The 27,393-nt window shown below is 35.6% G+C and overlaps 1 protein-coding gene across 3 annotated transcripts in view; it reads left to right on the top strand.

The window, feature by feature from the left end:
* Nucleotides 1–27,393, top strand: part of LOC123678747 (nuclear receptor coactivator 3) — a 268,127-nt gene that overhangs the window by 49,693 nt on the left and 191,041 nt on the right. The window contains exon 1 of one of the 3 annotated variants that reach the window (XM_045615931.1): nucleotides 7,317–7,550. The exons of the other annotated variants lie outside the window; for them this stretch is intronic. The gene's annotated coding sequence lies outside the window, so the exon portion shown is untranslated. Of the gene's footprint in view, nucleotides 1–7,316; nucleotides 7,551–27,393 lie in introns of those variants that run through there. 3 annotated transcript variants of the gene reach the window in all.

Below are 27,393 nucleotides of genomic sequence, written 5' to 3'. Positions count from 1 at the left end.
CAGCTCCTGGACATCATGGTTGTTCAATTCAGGAATGAAAAAGTTAGTAATCATGGCTCTATACCGATCACCATTGACTGTAACGTTCTGGCCATCATCGTTTTCGAAGAAGTACGGACCAATGATTCCACCAGCCCATAAAGCGCACCAAACAGTCAGTTTTTCTGGATGTAATGGTGTTTCGACATACACTTGAGGATTAGCTTCACTCCAAATGGGGCAGTTTTGTTTGTTGACGTAGCCATTCAACCAGAAGTGCGCTTCATCGCTAAACAATACGTATTCCGTACAGAACCATTATTTTCGAAATAAAATTGCACTATTTGCAAGCGTTGTTCAGGACTGAGTCTATTCATGATAAATTGCCAAACCAAACTGAGAATAAATCACCTGCCAGCTGTTAAATCGGTCGTCATCTTGAAGAGTAATGCCAACTTAAAGTTATATACCTCAAAAAAAAAACACCCATTATAATGTTGATAGTTTCAAGTTGAAACTTTCAACACATCATTCTTTTAATTTTTGGTTGGTTTGATAGTTTCCATGGTTGCTTGATTCCACGTATAATTGTAGTCTGAAATGTGGCCAACTCGAGAATGCTGTAATGGGATTTTACCTGTTTGTATTCCTGCATCTTGGCAGATGAACAACAGCTGTTATAAACTGTTGGTCCTAATGAGCTGCACTTCCTTTAGAAAGCCAGAGAACACCTTGAAGAAGAACTTGCAGGGAGATAGAGATGCGTATTACATGTCTAAAACTTTCCAGATCTATCAACCCCTAAATTTTGTCTATGAGGCTGAAACCGAATTATGTGAATTGTTGCAAATTTTATACAACTTTCCCAAGTATCGAAGTTTGCTTGTAGGAGATTCATATCGCAATTATTATTGCTTATTTTTTATTGTTCTGGGAAAACATTTCATTTTGAAACATGATTGAAGTTTGGGGGTAAGTTTGTACAATGAATTTTATTGTTGGTGTTTTTTTCATCGAATTTCAACTCAACGTAATTGTATCAGCGCTTCAGGCACAATGTTATTAATTGTTTTCCAAAAAAAAAATTTCCAACCCGAGGCTAGAACTCCACATTTTCACATCAGTTTAGATTCCTGACGACTGTACCAACCTATCAGCATTCATGAATTTTATGACTGAAATCAAGTAATTAAATTTTAAACCATTCTTTTCTCATTGAGAACATGAAATAACGATTATTCAGAACGTGTGACATGAGGATGACTCAAATTTCTACACCGCTAATGATAATAGCTTGTGAGTTAGGAAATTAGCAAATTAATGATAATAATAAACAAGTTTGTGAAATTTATATCGGCTTATAAATGTCATAAAATCTACCTCTCAAATGTCGACAATAAACAAATGATTTCAGGAGACCATCTCTCTTTTTCTGCTATATCTGAATGATGCTTCTAGTTACGCAATTATATTCATCAAGCCAAGTAGCTTGACATTTTAACCAACTACTTGACTTGAAAATCAAGTTCGTGAAAAATTATAAACTTGAGCTTGGCTTGACTTGATTTGAGATCTTTATTGTTTGACTTGATATCAAGCTACTTGATATTACTTGAGCTTGATATGCACGCGTCGCATGGCATATATTTCTGCAATCTCGTGTGCGCTTAGACAAAATAAGAGGATTCTCCGAGCGCTGAGGGACTGAAGCATTCGCCAGTGTGACTTTATTAGTAGTTTCCTCACATTTCTATGAAATCCATGGGTAAATTTTGGTAGTTTCAGAGTTATCTTTCCAAACTTGGCCAAAATGGCCAAGGATTTTTGATCAACGCCAGTATCTTCAGCTCCTGTTGAAAGACAATTTTCCAGAGCTTCTCTTACAGTAACAAAACCCGCATTAGGTTAGGAGACAAATCTATAGGATGCTTCATGTGTCTTAGATCCTGGATGGAAAGTTATGAAATCAAACTAAGCCTGCAGGTTTCTCAATATTAAGAAACTTAATTTTTTTAGTATTTTTCATCTTGTTATGATTTATAGTGATTTAATTTATGTTTCTACTCCAAAAAAATTGATATTGTCGGTTCTTTCAAATAATAAGTTTAATAATAAAAGGTTCCTTCTCATTTCATCATTTCTTTATTGATGTGACACTACACAATAAAACTGCTAAAAATCAAGTAGCTTGAGATGCTTCAAGTACTTGATAAATAAATACTTCACTTGACTGGAGATTGAAATTAATTATTAAAGATTTTATTTATGTCATTATTGAAAAAACTACTACTTGACTTAAGCTTGAGTTAAATCAAGTCAAACTCAAACCAAGTAGCTTGAAAATCAAGCCAAGCCGTGAATCCCAATACGCAATCATTGAATTTTAAATTGAGCTGGAAATTTTCATACATCCACATGCAAAATCTCAACATGGTATCATCGAAATATTGAGTTTAATTTCTTCCGTTCGAGAGTTATTGAGTTTACGGTCGGACATAATAGAAATAGTGAGTGCTTAAAACATATATCAGCATTTATATTCTTAGAATATGACCGAATCCTCACCTTCTATTGTTCAAAGCAAGGTGGTAGTGAACCAACATTATGGAACACCATATATAGTCATTCTATTCATCTCAAAAATAATAACGCGGATGCGCAAAATGAAGAGGCGAACCCTCGGATCCCATATCGAGTTTCTCACTTTACGAAATACCAGTTTCAAAGGGTTGATGATGAAAAGGACGGATACTCATACGATGAGGTAAAGTTGGCAGGTGTTCTGCCATTTGAAAAACGTGTTATTAGGGGGATATTGTGTCAGCTGTAATTAAGCACATGTGTTCTTTCCATAACAGGATTGATTTCATTTGTGATGACAAAAATGGATTTCTGTAAGCTTGTTATTTTTTTTTCTCGGGCTATTCTGAATCGAATGATCGGTTGGTGGAAATTGATTAACGAAGATTGGACTGAGACACCTTTAATAGACTCTATATACGGGGTGTGACTACGTGTCGTACAAAAACACTAAGTAAAATGTAATGAACCGACAGTTCCAATACCCTTAGTGTGGATTATTAGCAACGATTTCTGAAATCGGAAGAAGTTTTCGATGAAGGAGCATCTGCATTCAAAATTCTAGTTTGATTTTCATTCTCTCGATTCTCTAAAGTACTTCGTTCATGAATACTTCAACTAATCCATGAAAAACGATTCCATACCTTCCTGAATTGCTAAAGCCCAGTTCTTTCACCTCCGGTTGATAAAACTAAACTGACGCTGTGAACGTAGCTGTCGGATGCTTGCCTTATGAATTACCAATGATAAGAGTGTTCGTACTCAGTGGAATGTATCGATGTTTGAGTGCAACAAGTGGAATTTATGATTAGACCCTAGAATACTATCATTGGAATATACACACGTTCATTTAATATAAGTTGGTGAACTAATATCCAAATGAAAAGTCGATATACCTACACAACTCACCAACTCCTATTCATTCTTACTCTATTTACCAATTGCAATAAAGCCTATGAAAAGATGGAGATGAACAAAGTTTATAATAGGACAATTGAAAAGTCCCCGGTCTACCATAGTAAAACACATTTTTTTGGCAAATTTCGATTTTATTATTCAACATAGTTGCCTTCGAGGGCTATACAGCGATAAGCGATCTTCCAACTTTTCGATACCATTTTTGTAAGGTCTGAGAACAGGAAAAAGTCGCTGGGGCCAGATCTGGCGAATACGTTGGATGCAGAAGCAATTCGAAGCCCAATTCATTCAATTTTAAAAGATATTAAAAAGACCTCTAGGAATAGAATCAGTTATCTAGAAAGTCACCCCGTATAAGAAAACTATTTGGCGAAACAGATTGCAATCTGAGAACCAGCGACGTCCACACGTCAAGGCATCCCATATTAATTCGAAAATCCAAAGAAACATAAACATAAAACGAACTCTTGTTCGTTCAGTGATTAAATCCTTGAAAAATTTGTTCCGTTTTCTGCTCCACGGTTTAGAACAAATCACTCCCTCCGCCGCTGTTTTTTTTTTCGTTCTAGCGAGATGCAGTTTCATTTCATGCTCATTCGGATTCCATAAACGTCATCCCGTACAATGACAATCCCGACTGAGCGGAATATGCTTGAAAAGTATTGCACAAATATAAAAATTTCCCCACAACCGTTACGACATAGTCAAACAATGTTGGAATTAAATTCTCAAGAAACTGGGTTAAGGTTGTGAGCACACGACGCGAAATGGTGAAATTTTCTGATGATTAGGATGCGTTTCGAGTGAATTACTTCGTCCAAGGAAATGGGAATCGGCAATTGTTATTTTACGGTGAAATTGAGGGTGAAAATCTCTCAACAGTTTGATTGAGGAGTTCCTGTTTATTCGAAGAAACCCTCAGACTGGGAGCGAAATGCAGAATAGGTCAAAAAGTCATTCTGATTCCAAGTTTTGGATAGCCCAATTTATTTTGGAAATGTGAGATCTCAAAGGAATGCTCCAAGGAAGAAATTTGTCTCTAACGAAGGAGTTGTTCCCGAGATTGAAGACTATTTCGAAATCAAAGACTAATCTTTCTTCAGATAAGGTATTAAAAAGTTAGAGAGTGTTGGAGTGCATGTATTAGCCTTGAAGATGACTATATTGACGAATAATGCAGAATTTCGAAGAAAAAATTGTGTTTTTACTGGTTACCTCGAGATTTGTTGAGTTTCACTATTGATTTGCTAACAATGTTTTATGCTTAGTTTTACAACTCCAGATTGAAACTTGTGTTCATCTTTGGACATTATATAATGTCCAACTGAAACTCTGATTATCATTATCATCATTTCACCGAACCGGGGTTGTTATGGCTCTGTTAGTCTCCTGGGAACTGCGACCAAGTTTATCTTTTGTTCTTAATCCTACCTATTCATACAAACCCAGGGAGGCCGTCGATACGGTTAGAGAAACCGACGACATCCTTAGGAGTCTTAGGTATTACCCAAGAGTATCAAGAACTGATTTTTACTTTTGTTAGGCCAGTCAGCCCAGGATATTTGCACACTATGTATTCGGCTGTTTCTACTACCTCTCCACAGAGCCTGCAGATCTCATCTGCTGGTTTACCCATGCGATACAACAGGTATTAGCACCGATAGTGTCTTGTCAGCAGGACCACCATTACTTGAAGCTCAGTTCGTGGTAGCTTCAGGAGCTTTTTGGTTTAGGTCGGTTAAAGCACCACAAGTTTCCCTGCCTGAGCAAGACCTGGACTATTCCTTCAGAAGGTTTTTCTATTGGCCCTCTTCCATTGTTGGACCGCTGCCTTTTACTGCCATTTTCTAAGCACACAGAAGGGCTCAGAGCCTACAGGTGTTAACCTTGATGCTTTGTTCGCAAGCTTTTTCGTTTCCTTCAAAATCACAATGACCTGGTACCAATAGTTGAGTTACTTTATTGCCTCTGACCAGTGAAACTTTGCTTACTATAGAGAATAAACATCTGTCACTAATGTATTGAATGTATTGCTGTTCAATTGGAACTTTTATTGATACACCTTCTTTGTTTCTCAAGAAGTAGCTGCACTGATGTTACAACCCTCAAACTCAACGAAGTGACACAAGTTGATGCAATCTAAAGATAATGAGATATGCAGCCACTTTGGAGGCTTTTTTGACTTCAATCTGAATCAAGTGTTGAAATTCACAATATGGATTCACTCACAAGAAAGAAATGGCATGGATCCCAGTCCAGTAAGATATTCAGAAGTTCAACTTTTCTATCTTCTCTGATTCATGAAATACATTATTCATTTGACTGGATCCATATTGATGGCATCTGGACGATATTGGAATCCTGCTTTTCTGAGGCTGCTTCTAAAATTTCTTTCTGGCACAATCCAAGTTTTCCCCCAACAAAAATAACGTGACCACCATTCCTTCAGCACCATAGAACCCCATATTTACCTGAACAACCATAGCAAAGCCAACATAAAACAACCTTCTTCCCTTATTACCCGTTGTTTTCATAACACTTTGTTTTCACAAGTTGCAACACGACGTCACAGCTCTACGTTTTGTGTCTATAACGCATTACGAGAGATAAACATTCCTCAATTTATCCAAGCTGGTGCAGTGGTCGTCCTTTCAAATCTAGACGCCCGAGAGCTCCGTATATCCCGTGGCCCTCTAGCGGCGTGTCACGAGACAACTTCGAAATATCAGTCTACACTAAGCTGGCGTTGCGAGAAGTTCCTTACGCTTTTACCGTTCTGAAGCGGCTAGTCGTGATGATTATAATATGATGCCAAGGATTAAATGTGTCTATTCCAAACTTCTATGATCTCGTTTCACAGATTTTATGCTTCTATGGTGCAGACGAAAATCGGAACGTGTAAACTAAGTGCTGTCTGAAAGTTTTCTTCAGTAGACTCGGACTCGTCACTCACCGGTGTACAGTGTGTGAACCTTTCTGTGTTCCTTTAAACCGGAGTTGAGAAGTTGAATGTTCACTGTAAGCAACTGTCACCAACTGGATTTTGCATTCAATCAATCAGTGGTCTTTACTGGTTTGCGGTATTTCATAAATAATTTTCTCACAGCTATTGCAAACAATGCTCTTTGCTTTGTACATAGTTTAGAGTGAAAAGTCACTAGTTTTTTGATCCGCGATGAAAGACATTGATGAAAGACATGATCAGACTTGATTTTGCATCGAGCGGGCACGGTGTAATAATACTTGTTTAAATCTGGACAGCATGAAACATTTAGGTTATTTTTGCCTGGAGGCCAATGATCTTGAAGATATTCTCTGAAGAAGGGAAAATTTATATAGAGATAAAGACAAAATTCATTCAGTAGTCCCAGGAATACTAGAATTAAAACTCAATGATCATTTTTTAATGACACCACAATTCGATTACCTTATATCGATCAAAATCTTATTCACATTCCTTCTATTTCAAGACCAGCATTCTGCTTCAGTGACATTTATTCGATCAAAGATCACTAAGCGCTGACTTATACTGATTAACATTATTATCAAGTAATAAAAAAAAGCGTTAACATTCCAGACATGAAAATGATAATCTCTCGGACAGAAAAAGTTAGCGAATGCAAATCCAGATTGGTGACACTAGTCCTTTCATAGTAAATATTCAACTATAAAAGACCTATTGTGATCTAACAATTATTATCTAGTGTGCAACCAGTGATAAGGTACTTGTGATAACAGTTCTTCGTCATTTTCTTGTTTGGATAATGACGTTTTTGTGGGTCCTTTGTGTTTCTCCTCCGATCCTTTCAAAGCTGACATAACTGTCAGTTAGTTCTTTCCGTTTGTGGTACAAAGAAGGCCTTCAAGCTGTTTTACTCGTGGGGTAGAGAGGCAGTGGACAACGCCTCCTTTTCGGATAGTGTTGATCTGCTGTCGCAGGAGTTTCCCTTGACGGATTCTTCTGTTTTGCTTGGATCTTTGGATAGGTATGATTATGTGCCACCAGCAGCAGCAGCAGCAGCTCCGGCACCATCGGATGCTGGTTTTCCTGCAGGACCACCAGAAAATGCAGGGTGAGTTCAGGACTCTCGTCTGGCTTTAGTGCAAACCCATCAATATTATTGAAATTGAAAGCTGTTATGGTTGCCAAGTGTACCTACATACTAATTCTCGTGTATAATATGCCAGGAAAAACAACAACCTTTTCCTTATGAAATTTAATGCTAACTCAACAAAAATAATTCAAGGTTTTGGAGTGAAATCCAAAAACACATTTCTTATGTTGAATTTCTCAAACAGATTCAAAATCAACATTAATTCTAATGGCAAAAAAAAGAACTAAAATAAATAAAACATCAGATTCGATATCACTAGAATATGGCGCAATATCCAAACTATCCCAAGCAAATTAGACAAAAATAACAAAACAGAAAACGGCGAATAACTTGGTTGAACCGATCTTGAAAGAAGTATTGAATAATAAATGATTTCACAACAATAAAACATAACATAATCAACTGGATAGAATACCAAAAATACCGTGGAATATTGTGATATGAAAAAATACTCATTTTTTCGTGCACAACAAACTGTATGAACGTTGGTACGAGCCAAACATAATGTGTAAATTTCTGTACTAGTATTATTCAGATTGAGATTTCATTAGGGAGGTTCTGTTTCACTGCGACCTAATGGTCTATTGTGCCCCCATTAGAGCTATTCTCGCCATAACATGATCTACAGCTCGCCTTCCAGTTCCAGAGTTCCAATGAACTCCAGTATCTTGGATAGCTTCAAGGAGGCTTATTCCTCACTTCTACAAATTTCTTGTCCAAGACAGATTTGCGTTGGTTAGTAATGGCGAGGCATTCCATTACCAGGTGATCCGGAGTTTCATCCTCCTCCCCACAGCATCTGTACTCGTCATTTTCTGCTAGACCCATTCTCATGAGGTGTTTCCTAAGGCGACAATGCTCTGTCAGGAATCCAGTGAGGAGGTGTAGTATATTCTTGCTAAGATCCAGATGCTTCTTGTATCTCGCAATGTCAAAGTTTCGAAGAAACTTGATCCAACCCAGGGGAATTCCACCAGAGTGTTTCTCTTTCGGTTCTTTCCTACACCTGGAACTCTTTCTTGTAGGTACATTTGCCTATACCACAGAAAGGTTCCGGGAAAGTATTATAACGGATGTTTTTTTTCGAGGTATATAGCTGCTTTGAGTTGGCATTACTGTTCGAAATGTCGACCGATTTAACACAAGATTATCTTGCGGATAAATAAAATTCATGTCAATCGAATAATCCATCGTTGCTTTATTGCAATTTAAAGTTCTATAGCTCTAAAAAAAACACCCTTTAGATTTGTCGCCTGACTTATTGTGGGTTTTTGTAACTGTAAGAGCAGCTCTGGAAAATTGTCTTTCAACAGGAGCTGAAGATGATGGCGTTGATAAAAAATATCCTTGGCCATTTTGGCCAAGTTTAAAAAGATATTTCTGAAACTACCAAAATCTACCAATAGATTTCATAGACATGTAAGAAAACTACTTATATCACACTGGCGTATGCTTCAGTATCTCGGCGCTCGAAAAATCCCCTAAATTGGTCTAAGCGCGCACGAGATTACAGAAATATATGCCGTGCGACGCGTGCATATCAAACTCAAGTAATATCAAGTATCTTGATATCAAGTCAAGCTCAAGTATGTAATTTTTCACGAACTTGATTTTCAAGTCATGTAGTTGGTTAAAATGTCAAGCTACTTGGCTTGATGAATCCCTAATTCAGACTGCGTTGAATTAGAACTAAAAACAGGACTACAATCTGTGTTGTCCTGAATGATATGGTAATGAAAACCAAAATAAAAATCGCAGGATCGTCCTCTCAATTACAACTCGAAAACTCCTCTCTCCTATCTCGATCTTGTCAGTCAAGAGGCCAGCTATAATCTTGGAGGGAATAGTTCGAATCCGAATGTATCATTAAGTTCAATTAGCAGGCTGGTGAATTTGGTGAACTGGCTCGAAATTTCGACTCGTAATCTGTCTCGATATCAGCGAAACGACACCCGCTGCTGAAATCGGTCAACGAACCTGATATATACATCCCACAACACTTTCAAGTTCATTATTCTCTTGCCCAAATTGGATAAGGGTTTCGTACGTTCGAGCTGGCACCGCAAGAGTTGATATCACGCAGTGCGCTCTCCTGATATTCTAGACATGAAGTTGCGTCGTGATTTCGGGAATTTCATTCCCATGAAGCATTACGTTAATGTTGTCATGGGAAGATGCAATGGATGAATTGATTTTGCAATAGAGGAAATATGTTCATCTAATACTGTGGTTGATCCGTTCATTCTGCCACATCGTACGAGAATATCTGAGTCACACAGATTTCATTATTATAAAGGGTGTTTTTTTTAGAGCTATAGAACTTTAAATTGCAATAAAACAACGATGGATTATTCGATTGACATGAATTGTATTTATCCGCAAGATAATCTTGTGGCATTACATTTAAAATATGATTTCTGGCATATAACCGCCACGGCTGGCTCGGATGTAGTCCAATCTGGACGTCCAATTTTCGATAAGTTTTTCCAACATTTGTGGCCGTACATCGGCAATAACACGGCGAATGTTGTCTTCCAAATGGTCAAGGGTTTGTGGTTTATCCGCATAGACCAATGACTTTACATAGCCCCACAGAAAGTAGACTAGCGGTGTTAAATCACAAGATCTTGGAGGCCAATTCACAGGTCCAAAACGTGAAATTGGGCGGGCACCAAACGTGTCTTTCAATGAATCGATTGTGGCACGAGCTGTGTGACATGTTGCGCCGTCTTGTTGGAACCACAGCTCCTGGACATCATGGTTGTTCAATTCAGGAATGAAGAAGTTAGTAATCATGGCTCTATACCGATCACCATTGACTGTAACGTTCTGGCCATCATCGTTTTTGAAGAAGTACGGACCAATGATTCCACCAGCCCATAAAGCGCATCAAACAGTCAGTTTTTCTGGATGTAACTGTGTTTCGGCATAGACTTGAGGATTAGCTTCACTCCAAATGGGGCAGTTTTGTTTGTTGACGTAGCCATTCAACCAGAAGTGCGCTTCATCGCTAAACTAAATAAAATGGACGTAGTGCGCGATACGTATTCCGCACAGAACCATTATTTTCGAAATAAATTGCACTATTTGCAAGCGTTGTTCAGGCGCGAGTCTATTCATGATGAATTGCCAAACCAAACTGAGAATAAATCACTTGACAGCTGTTAAATCAGTCGCCATCTTCAACAGTTAAGTTGGCAGTAATGCCAACTTAAAGTTATATACCTCGAAAAAAAACACCCATTATAAGATGCCTCATGTGTCTTAGATCCTGGATGGAAAATTATGAAATCAAACAAAGCTTGGAGATTTCTCGATATTGAGAAACTTCATTTTTTCACTATTTTTTATTTTGTTATGATTTATAGTGATTTAATGTATGTTTCTAATTTCAAAAAGTTGATATTTCCTGTTCAATAAATAAGTGTTTTTCGCAAGGTTCCTTCTCATTTCATCATTTTGTTATTGATGTGACACTACACAATAACACTGCTAAAAATCAAGTAGCTTGATATGATTCAAGAACTCGATAAATGAATACTTGACTTGAAATTGAAAAACTACTACTTGACTCGAAATCAAGCCAAGCCGTGAATCCCTTCTTCGTTTACCGTTCAAAGTTTGGTCATCGCAGGAGCGTCAGAAGGGAAATGAATGGATAACTAATGTTTGACTGTACGCGAAGAGCCACTTCGTGGTAATCCCTCTCAAGCCAAATAAAATAGAAAGTCAGATCTCGGTGGTTTGAGGAGAAAAAAACTCAAACTATTTCCGTGATTATAATCCTATCGGGTTGAGATTTTGCGTGTCTATATGCATAGAATAATTATTTCAAGCTTCGTGCAAAATTTCGTGTTGATAGCGTTATCACAATCATAGAAAAATGAGCAGAATAAATTACCCATTATTTCCGTTAGAACAGAACCGAACTAGTGAAAATTTGCTAGTGATGAATATAAAATAACATAAGCATTATCTAAAATTATCCTAATTATAAAAATAGAAAATTGACGTGCTGTCAAGAGCTTTTAATGTTTTGTTCATTCATGCGTCAATTGCTTTCCTTAAGACCACAGAACTTTTAAAGGTTTATATATATACCTAATTAATAATAACATAAATTGTATAAAAGTTTTCAATTGTTCGAAACCTAACTCTGATATTTTTCGAATTTCACGAATGAAGATGTCGTTTCTATGAGCTAGAAAGTAAGTATTCGAGATTGTTTATGTTTTATTGAACACTCGATTGAACATCAACATGTAGGCGCTTGTTTTGGACGCTCGATTGGTGTCCAACTCCTACCATAGATTAGTAAACAAGACTGCGAGATGTTTTGTGAAGCTGTTCTTGAGGTTGGGACAGAAGTGATTTGTAAATCGTTAACTAATGTTGCATTGTAGCATATTTAATGATTTTTTTTTTTTGGGCAACACTTGAAGTATTTGTAAATTTTCTGGGTGTTTTTCACCTCAGAATCTGCACTTATATCAGAGCACTGATCAGTCACGTCTTCTGCACTTTCGGCCATCTTTAACCTTTAACCTAATGAGATGGTGTCACTATTTATGATAGAATATCTCAACTGATTCAAGGTATTGGAAATGGTAAATGATTCATATTACCGTAATATAACCACCTAGAAATCCATCTATCTGTTGAAATTTATTTCTGATGGCATTTTGTAAACCACGTAAGGAAGTAATATCAATCAAATAATCAAATTTTGTTTATGTGATTACATGGGACTGCATTTTGAACCGAATATTGGTCAGTTTATTGTTCTGAATGCGGTGAACGACTGCAATACTTTTGAATTTTTTTGTGAATCATCCTTCCAAAGTCCCTTCAAATCTACATTTCATGAGTCCATTATTGTTCGATATAGGAATCGGGTATTCCTGAATGGGAAGATATTGTTGATTTGCGGTTGACTCACATTTTATGTGGTTGAATGAAAATAGACATTGTCAATATTTCTCACGGAAACTCGATAAAACTGGCTTGATTTTAATTAGAATCACATTGGCTTGTTTATTATTATTCTGAGTTATTTGTCAATAACGTTAATATTCTGTGTATTTTTCTGTTGAAAAAGATACCTGCTCAATATACTAACTGACGAAGAAACTGCAACAATCAGAAGGAGCAGTTAGACGTCAATCTTAATCTTCATTTGCGCCCCTTCGACATCCGGTGCCTACTCTTCTTCGATTTTGGGCATTTTCAAACCACGCTTGACAACATCTCATAACAGTAGTTGGATTTCTGTTCGTACAGTTAGCGATTTCTCGAAATGACAATCCCGCCTACCGTATACCAATAATTCGACCTCTTTCAAATTCACCTAGCTGGCGATAAATTCCGTGTACACGTGCTCTAGGCATTTTAACAACAACTAAACATCGACTTTGGATCTCCTAGAACAGCTGGTTTGTTGTAAAATTAAAATAACTTGAAAAAAACGACTACAATATTCAAGTAACAAAAATTGTTTGCATGAAAAAACCTTCACGATTTTTTCTCCAAATTCAATCAAATTTACTCCTTGCTATACTAGCTATGTTCTACCAAGAAAAAAATCAAAATTTAAACAGCTCCTTCTGGGTGTTGCAGTTTCTTTGTCAGTTAGTATATTTTAATTGTTAATGTCATTTATATACCAACAATTGGAAGTCATTATTGTAATAATGTATATATACTTTGGTTTTTTGAAACTCGAAGAATCCATACTACAAACACATACGAGTAAAAATTCCCCTGCAGCCGGTACTGCACATGCTCCTAAACAAAAACTGATCAACGATAATTTCTATTAATGATCTGCGCGAATTTATCGCTGCAACATTAAATCTTCTCCTCTGAGAGAGGCATCGCCAAACATATTGGAAACGTGCTTGACCTTTCAACTTAGCAATTAGCTGTATTGAATATACACATCACTTTGAAAACTGTACAGTAATTCTAACTCGATGCTTGGTGTACATGAGAAAATAAGCGAGGCGCGTTTCCTATACAAGTTAAATTGGTTTTGCGAAGTTTTAGGATTAACCCTGAGAGATTAGCAACAGGATTTCCTCGTTGAAATTATGAAATGGCGAAATATCAGGCTTATATGCTAGCTGATTTTTTTTTCATTGGTGCTGATTCTGATCGATTGGAAAATTTGAATATTCACGTGGAAAACTGATTGGGTTCTACTTTGATCAGTTTATTTATTGTTTCTGGTTTCCCAAATTTGGGGCACAGTGAGTATTTAATACCTACTTATAATATCAATTAAGATAAGGCAAATCAAAGAAATCATCAAAATTTTTTTTCTTTGCTTGATCTCCATTTCATTTTGTTAAAATGAATGATTCCAAACATTTTTATGATTTTTTTGTTTTTGTTTATCCTAAATTGATATTATTAGTAGGTATTAAACAGAGTTGAGTCAGCTTATCCATCTTAAAACTTTAAGCGTGGAAAATATACTGCTAGCCTCCGTACAAAACATGAAATGCGAAGCATTTTGAAAACTATTCATTTTGGGCAAACAAAAAATGAAGACTACTCACTAGGCTATCCGACAGGCAAACGAAACTCAGGGCATGCCATTTAAAATTTGACATTTTTAAAGCTCATTTGGGAAAACTATCAGTGTCTTTCAAACCACTTGTATAGTGATCCGTAGATTTGCAGAAGACTTAAAAACTTCTCTGGATTCAAAAAACCCCAAAATTCACAAGAGTTATTGACCGATCGAGCATTATCGACTGACCCTGTATATGGAAAGGTTTTCATCATACATTGTTCTACGCCATTACACCAGAAAAAGTATATTATCTTCATAATGAGGAGTATTTATGAAGTCTTCTGCATAGAATTATGTTGATGGAAAAATTATCCAAGGCATTGCCTTGAATGCCTGCATTTCAACTTCCTCTTTGATAGCAAACGTATATCAAAGCTGTAAAGCTCAAATAATGTGTAGAACTCAATGAATTCCGACAGAAGTTGAAATTTAGAATTTCGGTTATATCTAAATGATCAAAAGTATTATTCGTTTTTCTTTTCAATTGAAAAATGAAATATATCACTTGTCTTTTCCCTTCTGTACATCCAAGTCCTAGATTCGACTGATCTAATACTCCATATCGGAATAGTTATTTATAATACAAGTGCAGAAGGCATTGATATTCTTCCACGAGTTCAAAATTCAAAATGAACGAGTGGTAGAATGAGCCTTCTGTACGAGTATTATACATTATTTTCTCTAATTCATTGCATTTTCATTGAAATTAATGAAATATTTCCATAAATATATTTTAGTGATTTTTGCATTGAAAAATGTTGGTTGGTAGAACTGATTTCTTTAAGGCAAATTGATGAATTGACAGATAAAGCCGTGGCGGAAAGTTCGGAGTACCAACATAGAATAATAAAATATAACCATGAAAACTGTGCGTTTCTGATATATTGAATGAACGGAATAACCACAGAATTAGAGAAATAATAAACTCGATGTCTATAGTTTTAGATCGTTTTTTCAATAAGAGTACAGTAAATAATCTAAAGTGACAATCAGATAGTGAAACTAGATTAAAATGACAAGTGTCACTTATGAGCATAATCAAATCAAAATTAATGATATACATTCTCATGTAATTTTCAACCTTTTTTATAAGAAACGAAATTGAAATTGATTGGTAGAGTCTATTCCCATCTTTGTAACTGTGGATCAAATCAAAATTCTACTACACTTTGAAAATCAATTTGAATGCAGAAAAAAGCAGTTCAACCATTAATATTTCAAAATAAAAATTCAACATTCACGGTATAATTAGTTAATAATAGTTCTTTGACTGATGACTTCCGACGTCTTCATTTCTTATCCAACACATAAATATGACTTTTGAGTGTTTCAGAATAGAGAGGAAACCGAAAAAATATTGATAAAATGTCGGACCACTTCAAAGGATCAAAATACTTGGCACATAACTCAGATATCAAAATAATATTCGTGCAATCTAAAAAAGAAGGAAAACCTGTTTTTGAGTCTGGATTATTTCGAGGACATAATATCTGAGTGTGCCTCATTTGAATATCGGATATATTCGAAATAGGCATCTCTTCATCACTAATGTTGGTATTTCATAAGGTTCAGGATTGTCCAGTTTTGTTAATTATGTCTTCTAATGCAACAGCACTTTATAAGCCTGAATTATGGGGCTAGTTGAAATCGTTTGGGTGATATTATGATTTCTTTTTTCAATCCGATAAGTCATTTTTCAAACTTCAAACTATTACATATTTCAAATATGAAAAATAATAATACACGATGCTTTTATATACTTTTTTCAACTATTAAATGATGATTTATGGGTCAGCCCATTAACAGCAGTTATTATATAGCGTTATTGGATGAAATTGTTAAAAAACGGCCCCATTTGAAGAAAAAAGGTGATGTATTATCAAGACAATGCGCCGTGTCATAAATCAATGAAAACAATGGCAAAATTGCATGAACTGGGCTTCGAATTGCTTCTGCATCCACCGTATTCGCCAGATCTGGCCCCCAACGACTTTTTCCTGTTCTCAGACCTCAAAATAATGCTCGCTGGAAATAAATTTAGCGCCAATGAAGAAGTAATCGCCGAAACTGAGACCTATTTTGAAGCAAAAGACTACAAAAATGGTATCGAAAAGTTGGAAGATCGCTATAATCGCTGTATCGCCCTCGAAGGCAACTATGTTGAATAATAAAATCGAATTTTGCCAAAGAAAATGTGTTTTATTATGGTAAACCGGGGACTTTTCAATTGGCCTGTTAATTAGATGATGAGTATGGCACTTAAGTTTCCTCCATTTATTTATAGGGAAATCACAGAACAAGCTCAATTTCGTTGACTTTTCGAAGGTAACATGAATCGATGTCTGGAGGGCATAAATTATTTTGTAATTCAAAACGGGCTTCGACCTCACATGTCATTTTCTACATTGTAAATGTAAATATGAGCTTTACTGCTTCTGAAATGACTTTTGAACATTGATGGATGTGCTATCATTGCCATTCCAAATATTAAATATCTGTCAGGACTGTTTTAAACATAATTTAGTCGTTCTCCTCCCAGTGCAGCTGGAATAAGAGTAGGAATCTGTAAAACTACTGTAGCAGCAGATTTATTGAACATGTCAACACGGTTGAAAGGAGGAGTAGAATAATTGAATATCTGGAATCCATGAAATTTGAGCTTCATTTTATGAATTCAGAATAGTATAGTTTGATGTTGAAGGAATTGTTGAGTACAGTATTCCACAATTAAGTTCCTAGACTTTCTTGTTTTGAAAATTATAAAACCTTTAAGAAAAATATTCAAACCTTCATGAAATATCCGATTAATAATTTGCAATGCATAAAACTCAAAAATCAATGAATTGCTATACTACATTGATCATCCTCGATGAACAATACGTTCCATTCATTTATAACTAGTATTTCTATGACGATAATGAATACAAAATTTATACCGCAAAGTTCTTGCAGTTCACATTTTCGAAGTTATATAAATTTCTGAATATCTGAGGATCTTTTCCAACCTTATCATAATTATGTACACAACAAACTAACCTCCTAATATTCATTGCTTAGAGGTTGGCATTTAAGCTTTGAAACGTAAGATCCGGATTCGAGTCCACCAGTTCCAAAATTTTTTTTTCATTTGTCATCAAGCGTAAAATTTGCAAATTATTACTATGAGATTACATTTTACAGTTTATCCTTCAAACTTGAATACCGTATGCACTGCAATCTCAAATACATCGACAAGAATAAAATGTCAACACAAAGTCTCAAACGTAATAATAATAAAAGGTAATCCATTTGCTCTCCTATAGTAAACAGTAATAAAACACATTTTCGTTTATAATATCTATGAAATTTTCATTCTAATATCATGCTTGGACCTTGCATTATGTGTGGAATACAATATGATTCAAATGTCCTTCTTGTGATCTCTTACAAAACTCCTCGATTCTTGCGAGAAGGATTACGTTCCCATCACTCCATTAGATAAAATTGCACACCATATAGTGACTTCTTGGCTGTAATGGTCTCTCAGCAGTTACATGAGGATTTTCACCGCCCCAAAACCGACAATTTTGCTTGTTTACATAGCCATCAAGTGAATAAAATTCGATGCGAAAAATTGTCATCCAAACATTGTTGTTCAAACACCCAATCGGCATATGTTCTACTCATTCAATGGTCAGCTGACTTCAGTTCTTGTGTTAACTGAACCTCATACGAATGGAGATGCAAATACAGATGCATAATACGCCATAGCGTGGCGTAAGAGAGGCCCAAACATTGTTCGCGCCGAGGAATGGATAAATTTGGATCATCTTCAACACTTTCACTTACAGCAAAAATATTTTCAGTCGAGCGTACATTTCGACAACTACATGAATAATTCAGTATATCTGCAATTTTGCAATCCTTCCTGAATATATATTTGAGCCATATGTGTGTGATTCTTCTTATAATTATCGAAATGAATACTTTAAATGATCAATCAAAAATATGTTTCGATGGTCTTCATTTAAAATCATCTAAACACGATCATGTTTAAAAATAACATAAAGGTAATTCTTTAGTGAATTTGATGATGCAATAGTGGAAGATAATGATTGTTGGTCCTATTTTCCTATCCGAAAAATGATGTGTACCCATGAATTATTCATGAAAAACGAGCATTATTAACGAGTTGAAGATAATGATTTGTTACGATTCGATATTCCATGTTCAATGCTTCAATTAAAATGTTCAATTGAATCGATGAAATATTATTGCTGGTATTATCACTCGCGTAATTGCCTGATTTTATGATTTTTTTTTACGTTGGATGACCGTAAATCATAGGAGAATTATTGTTCTTGTAAATTTGATAAAAATGTTTGGCGTAGGTAATGAGTGATTAACGATATTTCAATCTCCGATAATTTTACGATTAGTTTATCGATTAGTCAATATTTTTTGTATTTTGTTTGGTGACGTATCGGTATATTTTGTGTTGTTTGTAAACTTTCTTATTGGAATCAGAAAAGGCGGGAGCGTCGAGCAAGCTGACAGCCAAGTTTGACTCACCCGTCTGACAACTTCTGTCGAATGTTTTGACGTTTTGAGAAGCTAGTAGATGAAAAGATTTCGTTGATTCAGAGTTATTTGTAATAGAGAATTGTAGTATTAATACTGGATTGAAAAAGATATTGGAACACTTGTAAAATGAATGTTTGTAGCATTTTTATTAGAGGAAAAAGGAATTTCTGGATGAAGCAGTTTCTTGGGGAACAACTAAATTTTCGGTGAGCTTTATTGGCAGTTTGTTTATGTTTACTCAATGTTTGTTGTCAACAAATTGTAGATTCCTGAGGATTGCTTTGATAGTAACCGAAAGCTCGGATTTATGAAATGAAGAGTGTTTCTAAGATCAGTAGATTCCTTCCCAAATATTGACCATCTGGTATAAATAAATATGTTCTTGATGTGAGTTATTTTCAAGCATGAATTTACATACTACATATTTCAATTTCTCAAACATCTACTGGTTACATTATGATATTTCGGGTCGGTGACTATCTTGACGAAGTAAAACCATCGACTGAGTGTATGAATGAAGAAAGAACGTCTTCGAATACAAAACCAAGGCAAAATGAAGTGTACAACATTTCCAGAAGAACTCTTCGGAATAAAATTAACAAAAGATATATGGGTGAACCTGAAGGCATAAGTGCACTAACATATCCGCCAGCACTTCATTAAATTGCCAAAAAACGCATTTTTAAGGCATTGGCAAACTCGCACTGATTTGCGAGTCACTTTGCCAAATTTTTAAAAATAAAAAAAAGAATTGGGCACCTTTTGATCTGATTCAAAACACAGCAGTCGACAACTAAACTGTTCAAATTAAACATACTTTGCACAGGACTCGTTTCACAAAAAAACGAAAAAATTACAACAAGAAAACTATAAAAAGTGGTGCAAAGTCACACCGCTCTACGGTATACTTGCTCTATCTATGTTTATTACTCTATGATCACACCTGAAGGTGACTATGTCGAATTTTTAGGTTAGACCAAAGGCTCATTGACTGTTGAAGATCTCATTGTCTATTTTGGTATGACCTTTTATGGACCCTGTCACGGTTCACAAAGCTCGAACTATATTCCCTCATTCATTTATTAGACACAGTTATAACGAAGAGCTTGATGCAAATTACCAGACAAATTATGACGGCTTTACGATCGGTAATTGTATATTTCAAGCAGAGTTCGGAAGGTCTTCCTGAGTCGGACTTGCTCAAGTAAGGCTTTAATTTTTCTAACCTAAATCCGCGCCCATCGGTAATCTTACGTCAGGAACGTGGATTTAAGGCGTCGTAAATCAAAGTACACCCATCATTATGTCATGCAATGGTTATCTCCATTGCTATATTAGACCGAAGAAGGAATTAAGTGCATTTCCTACCCTGCGGAATGGACAAAGCATGGAGAAGATGAAGATGTACTGGTCTCCATTAGGTTGGGAAATTGTTTGATTTACTTACGTCGATAATATTCGGTTACCAGACATGACTTTTTAACGTAATTTTTTATTGATCATGAATTTTCCATTATTTTGTGGAGTTTACTTTCGTGCAAGGAGGTTTGCGGGAGATGACTTGGAGTTTCAGTATTTTATTTAGCAGTGGGCTCTCAAGCTAACCTGCAAACTGGATTAATTTTTCGAAGTGACAGATGAAATATACTGATTTAATTATTTACCCTGGCAATGTATCCCGCCAAAGGGCCACAATAAAAAAAATTCCCGAAATGTCGAAATCCTCTCAACCAAATGTTTCCAGTTTTTTTAACGTGACGTTTGATGTATGTCAAGTAAGCTGCTAAATATATTTCGTTGTACCGTTAGCCATATTTTCTGCACAACTCCTAGTATATACCCAAGTTAAAAAAAATACCCGCTCACATTACATACCGTAGCACACCATTCAAAGTACGCCAGACGTCTGCGACGGTTGCAACATGTGGGTATATAGTGTGGTTAAAGGTTCAGAAAAGATGTTGCCAACTTTACGAAAACAAAGTGAAACTCAAAATATTAGGCAGTTCGGCAAAGTCACATCGCTCTACCGTACGCAATTTTTACTTTTCTCCAACATGGTAAGATTACGTTGTCGGATTGTGATATATTTTCGAATCCACAATTTTACTATATCGTTATTAATGTATATTATATTGAATGAAATATATTTATTTGAGTGATTGTCGATTGAATATGCAAATTTGAATATTTGGAATCCTATATTTTTCCTAATTGTCGAATTTTCAATAAGCAGAATATTTATTACTTTCTGTATCTACCTGCTGAAATCCAAGGTTTGGCAATGTTGACATGATTGGGTGAAATTGTTTCATATGACACAAAACGACAAAATTCGATTGGTTGTTAGAACTGTCAAAAAATGTTCCCTAGAAGTATTGACGAATTACAAATTGGTTGGTCTAGTTTGAAAGAATAAAACAGGTCCCCAACAACCCCCCTGAGGAACTCCTATTTCTTGAAAAAAATCCGTGTTTGTAGTAATTAACCGATATCGCGAAGACCTCACAATCCATACAAGATGAAGATTCATCTAATAAACTCATCGCATCAACCATCATCAAACGACTCCAAGCGATGCAGATGACTCAACGTTTCTATCAAATTCTCGCCTTCCCGCGTCGATTTCAACGAGAATGGAAGAAACGTCGAAGTGTGTCGGTGAAATAATCATTAAGTTCATCCCATCTCATCTCATCTCCAATCATTACGTCAATGCAAGTGGGATAATTTTAACTGTGTTTGCAGGCTCAGCGCGGACATACTTAATAGATTCAACGGCATCGTTATAGACGTAGAACGGCGGCTTAGACGATATTGACATATTCACTTTATGAATTTATAAAGAACGTACCGAACCAAACCGCTTTCACTCTGCTAAAAATACGTACATGTTGGACAGGTCAGGTTCATAACTCACGCGGTCTATTTGCTACTTCGACCAACAAAACCGCAGAACAGGTATAAGGAGGCTTCGAATTGGAATTGGCGTTTGATCTACACATACATCGTCAGAAGTTTTGGCCTCCCTAGGTTTCTCAAGAAATGAACAATCTCTGTTCTGGAAATTAGATGAATATTTTCCTGTTTCAACTCAAATATATTTGATAGAAAGTCTTTGTTTGTTATACACTGCGCAAAAAAATTAATGCACCTTCTGAAAATCTCAATTTTAATGAAAGTTAACTCTACATTGACTTCATAACTTATTTTTTATGTTCTCTCGGGAAGGTTTTGAACGAAACGAGACACATTAAATGGAAGAAAAATTCAGGATTTCACCGAATCTTATGTGAAAGAAGAGAAATAAACAATTTTCAAAATACTGGAATGCTGATAAGTGATTTAATACTTGGTATTTCCACCCTTGCGTTAATTACAGCTCGGCAACGACGGTTCATACTCAAAATGAGTGATCTTAAAATATTCTGATCTAATCCTTCCCAGATTTCTCTGACTTGGATTCCTAAGTCATTAAGAGTAGCTGGATGATTTTCTGAACTTTTCAGCCTTCTATTGAGGTTGTCCCAAACCTGCTCAATCGGAGTGAGATCTGGACTTCTTGCTGGCCATTCCATTCGAGAGACTTCAACCTCTTCAAGGTACTCCAGAACGATGCGCGCACGATGGGGTCTGGCATTATCGTCCATAAAAATGAAATTTTCACCAATGTATGGGGCAAATGGCTTTTCAAGAATGTTCCTTATACACCTATCAGCATTCATAGCTCCATTATCAACGACTACTAGGTCTGTGCGAGCAGTCAAAGATATTCCACCCCATACCATAATCGATCCTCACGCGAAACCAGTAGTATTCAGGAAATTGCACTGAGCATATCTTTCATGTGGACGTCTGTATAAAAGAGAACGTCGATCACAATGGTAGAGGCAGAATCTAGACTCATCTGTGAAGAGAACTCTTTCCCAATCAGCCTCTTCCAAATGGATATGCTCTCTCGCAAAATCCAAACGCGCCCTTCGATGGGCTGGGGTAAGAGCTGGGCCTCTTGCCGCGACACGAGGCCTTAAATCATATTCTCTGAGGAGATTTCTTATTGTCTGAGTGCTAATTTGCACCCCATGAGTTTGCTCAAGCTGATTTTGAAGGAGGCGAGCGGTTGCAAACCGTTCTCTCAACGAAGAAACTGTCAAGTAACGTTCTTGAATGGCAGTTGTTATCCGTGGTCTACCCTGTCCTGGTCTTCGGACGGTCATACCTGTCTCCCTGAATCGCTGGACACACTTGTATGGGAAACTCCAAACCTTTCTGCAATTCTTGTGTATGTCCACCCTTCTTCTCGCAAAACTACCGCTTGGGCACATTCCTCTTGGGTCAAATTGCGTGTTTCGCGTTGCATAGCAATCGAGTGTAGAAAATCAAACGAAAGAAAAACTATTGATCACTAGAATTGATCGAGAACAACTGATTCCAGAATGGAGCCAATACATTCAAAATCTGATAATCTCATCTTTTTTTATTCCTGCTGGGAAAAAACATCTGTATTGAAGAAAAACGTTGAAAGTGGATAACATATGCATGCATAATTCTGATAAAAATAATTATCATTGAGAACACCTTCAGTTGTAGAATAAATTTGAGATTTCCATAATGTGCGTTAATTTTTTTGCGCAGTAGATTTGTTTGGTAGTAGCCATAAACTTACGGGTTTGGATGTAAACATTTCGCACCATCGATATCCCTAAAATTTCTTCAAAAATAAAACTCTGGTCATTTTGGCATCACCTTTTTGGTCTATCCGTAACCGCGGTAATACGGGGTGACGAGTGGAATAACATCCAGGCGAAGATAGAGGTTCCACCTGACCAATCGGCGGAGAGAGGCATAACAGTTTTTCCTTATGTGATTTTTGTTGGCTTACCGCAGGCTGCGATAAGGAAGTCCATTCCAAAAGACATTTTATGGTATATTTCCACAATTTGGTGTAGTTTTTTCGTAAAACGATTCATGATAATAACCAAACTTTACTGAACAGAAATGTCAACACAGTTTGACATTCTCAACTGTCAAACCATAGACAACAACCATCGAAAATTGTCATGCATCAGTTAGATCTACGGCTCTTGCTAGTCATGAATCCCATATTGTTAATCTAGTTATCAATCAAATGACTCTTCTATTCCCTCGAGATACCCAACAAATCGTGGTTTCCCCCAATTCATTTCAAATATCGCATCCAGTAAATAACGTTATACTAATGCATGTGCAACTAATCATCCAGATTAAGATCTTGAAGCGCAGAAACATGTATTGTTTCAAATTATAGCACCGAAGTCTAGTTAAGCTGATTGAATCGGTCGAACATTTATACCACCACTTGGTAATTACTTGGCCACGTATCTCTATTCGGATCTGAGTTCGGTACTTAAACACCTACTCGATTCTGCTTTCATGCAGTTTAGATTGAATCGATTCAATACTGAAAGAATACCAACACCGGTAAACACTAATTGAAATTATAAATTATAACGTTATTTTGTAATACTAATGATTACTTATTTGTGAGAGTTTGTTTGGAAATGAACGAAACATAAATTCTGATCTATCGCTAGTGCCTACGATATTTGATAGGTTTTCTTCTGTTAACGATAACAAATACATTCTTGTTTCTAATGTTCATAGAAATATTTTTTTATGTTTGTGAATTTCATTAGTTAGCTATCTCAAATGACAGATTGCGCTTCTAACAGATTTGTTCCTCAAATAATGATGCTTTATTTTTATTTTGTGAGCTTTTGTTTGGGGTTAGGTAAGTGTGTCTTTCAATTGATGAATGAATAATAAGTGCTGGAAAGTACAGATTCAGATTCTTTGTGTGAGTTGTGAAGAACACTTGTGCACAAGCGACGAATCTCACAAAACTTACATCAAAAAGGTTGATTGCAATATCAAACTTATGGTGGTTTCAATAATGAACATGAATTGAATACCACAAACAATTTTATCGTTACAGTTACTTACCATAATTGGATTGATATTTTTTTTTGTATCGAATTCCTAAGTTATTAGGAATTTCGAAATGTTTAGCGTAATCAACAAATGGATATCATTCAAGTTTGAAATCATATACACAATAATGTCCGTTAAAATAAATAATTCAATATTTATACAACAGAAATAATCTATGTAGAGCTTGATAGATGAATAAAACAAATCTTTATGTAAACCTCAAGACAATACAGTGTGTATATCATGAATAATTAAGTATTTCCGAAGATATTAATTCAATTTTTTCTTTTCAGGTGAGTTACTACTATTCGAATTTCCCGAACTTTCAGTTTTCAGACCCCTTTATGTAAGTAAACCATATTAAATTAGCCTATAGGAAAGAATTCATAAGCTTTAAAGATTAAAAATGAGTTGTTTTAGTGATATCAATAATAATGAAAAATGTTGGACCCAGGTGGCTGCCTTGGGGAACTCCTTATTTATTTCAGTACTGATATATTGTGTTTTTTGCTTCATCAATTTGAATGTGTACGTCTTAAAGCAGTGATAAGTTGGTTTGGAGGCTGTTTGTCCCATTTATTAACCCTCCTAGCTCATAATTAATATATTCATTCTATTGCGAAGCTTTAGTTCATCTTGTTACGATCAACGCCAAGTAAATCATTTCTGAAAAAACATTTGTCTTGATGAATCATAAAATTTCTCACAGAAACCTTCTTCATCATATTTTCCGCACCTGGAGATATTTAGCGCAATGTTGTGGACGATTCTGGTCCTTGCAACATGTGTTCCGATTTTCGGATTTCCACATCAAAGAAAAATGTCGTCAACACGTTGTGAAATATGGAAATGGTTCTATTCTAGATGATTTGGAAAGCGAATGCTATTGGCGTCAGCGTCGACACCAATTAACAGATATTCTGAGAAATGCTCCTACCCAGGTGCCCCACTGCTATTTTTTGCGTTTTGGACCGGCGATCTTGATGAAAATTTCGCTCTTATTCTATTGTTCTCAATTTGTGATTTGGAGTAAAAGGTTGGCTTGATTCAAGAGCAGTTAATGAATATGATACGTCTCATTATTTAATATTATCTCGTGGAATACTACAGAACTCTTCACAGAAGTTGATATTATATCATACAGTAGCTTGAATTCGAATAAAAAAAACGCTGTAAAATTTTATCATTCTTGTAGGGAATTTCGATCATTTCAGTGCGTTGTTGAAATGTTTATCGTTTCGTTTTTAGTAATGGCGTAGTTTTTACTTGTCAGATGTCAAAATATGACAGTTGTCCAGAGAGTGGGTAATTCAAAATGAAACCTTTTTGTAAAAACTTGAGATATAGATTTACCAACTATGTATGTAGATCTCCAAAGACAGTAGAACAGCTTGCTTTCTAGTTGACATAAACTATTTCTGAATTCACAGTATATTCTTTAATATCATATTTCCTAAATATTAAGTTTTCTGAATATTGCAAGATTATGATGTGCTCTGAATAGAAATTATGGTACACTTCAATTTCCACATTTTCTATATAGAGTTGTATAAAATATATAGAGTTTATGTATGAGTTTTTTGTCATTTTATCTATTTCTAACTGATCATTCATGTTAATAAATCTTGTCTCGAGTAGTCTCAAGAGTAGTATTGATGACGAGAAGAAAAAGTAGGTACATACAAATACTTTGAAATATCTCGATAAAATTAAAATCATTTAAATTATTGGTACTAATCACTTCATTTTCAGGAAAAATGTTAGGTGAGGAGTTCCTGGTGCATAATTCACATTTCTAACAAATATTCGGAATGATTATGATATTTATGCATATTAAACGAACTGATAATGGTTTCGATATATGCATATATTACTCAAGTTTTCTGAATATTAATTTTTTCTTTCGATTAAACAAGCATATATAAACTCGTCTTGCTTCTATCCATTTGAATATTCACCCAACTTGAATATAGACTTCTATTTAGAATATAATTGAAAAATGTTACAATCTATTACCATATGGAATCTTGGTTTTTGTTGACATACTTCTATGATTTATTATCTCTATGATTTATTATCACACCTGAAATAAATATTGAAATAATCAAATTACTATAAAATTACTGTTAAATTCTAATCAAGCACTGCATTCGTTCATAGGGTTAGCATCAACTGTATAGAGATTAAATAATGTTGAGAGAAAATCACGTGATTCATCTTGGAATTCAATCAAGGTGTTCAGGTCTCTATGAAATGAACGAATCATTTGGGTTGACTCATTAACTGGTAAAACCATGTGAGGTATAAACAAATAGCTGCATATTTTTTTATTTGAACATTTCTGTTATTTTGAGTAGGTAAACAATCTTCATAACAGAAACATAATGAATTGTTAGTTTTTCTTCTTTCAATTCCACATGCCACACATAAAAAGTTTATAAAGGGTGTTTCTTTAGAGCTATAGAACTTTAAATTGCAATAAAACAAGGATGGATTATTCGATTGACATGAATTTTATTTATCCGCAAGATAATCTTGTGGCATTACATTTTAAATATAATTTCTGGCATATGACCGCCACGGCTGGCTCGGATGTAGTCCAATCTGGACGTCCAATTTTCAATTACTTTTTCCAACATTTGTGGACGTATATCGACAATAACACGGCGAATGTTGTCTTCCAAATGGTCA

This window comes from Harmonia axyridis, chromosome 4, assembly GCF_914767665.1.
Source record: "Harmonia axyridis chromosome 4, icHarAxyr1.1, whole genome shotgun sequence".
Classification (NCBI taxonomy): Eukaryota; Metazoa; Arthropoda; class Insecta; order Coleoptera; family Coccinellidae; genus Harmonia; species Harmonia axyridis.
This window is presented reverse-complemented; position numbering and strand designations above follow the sequence as displayed.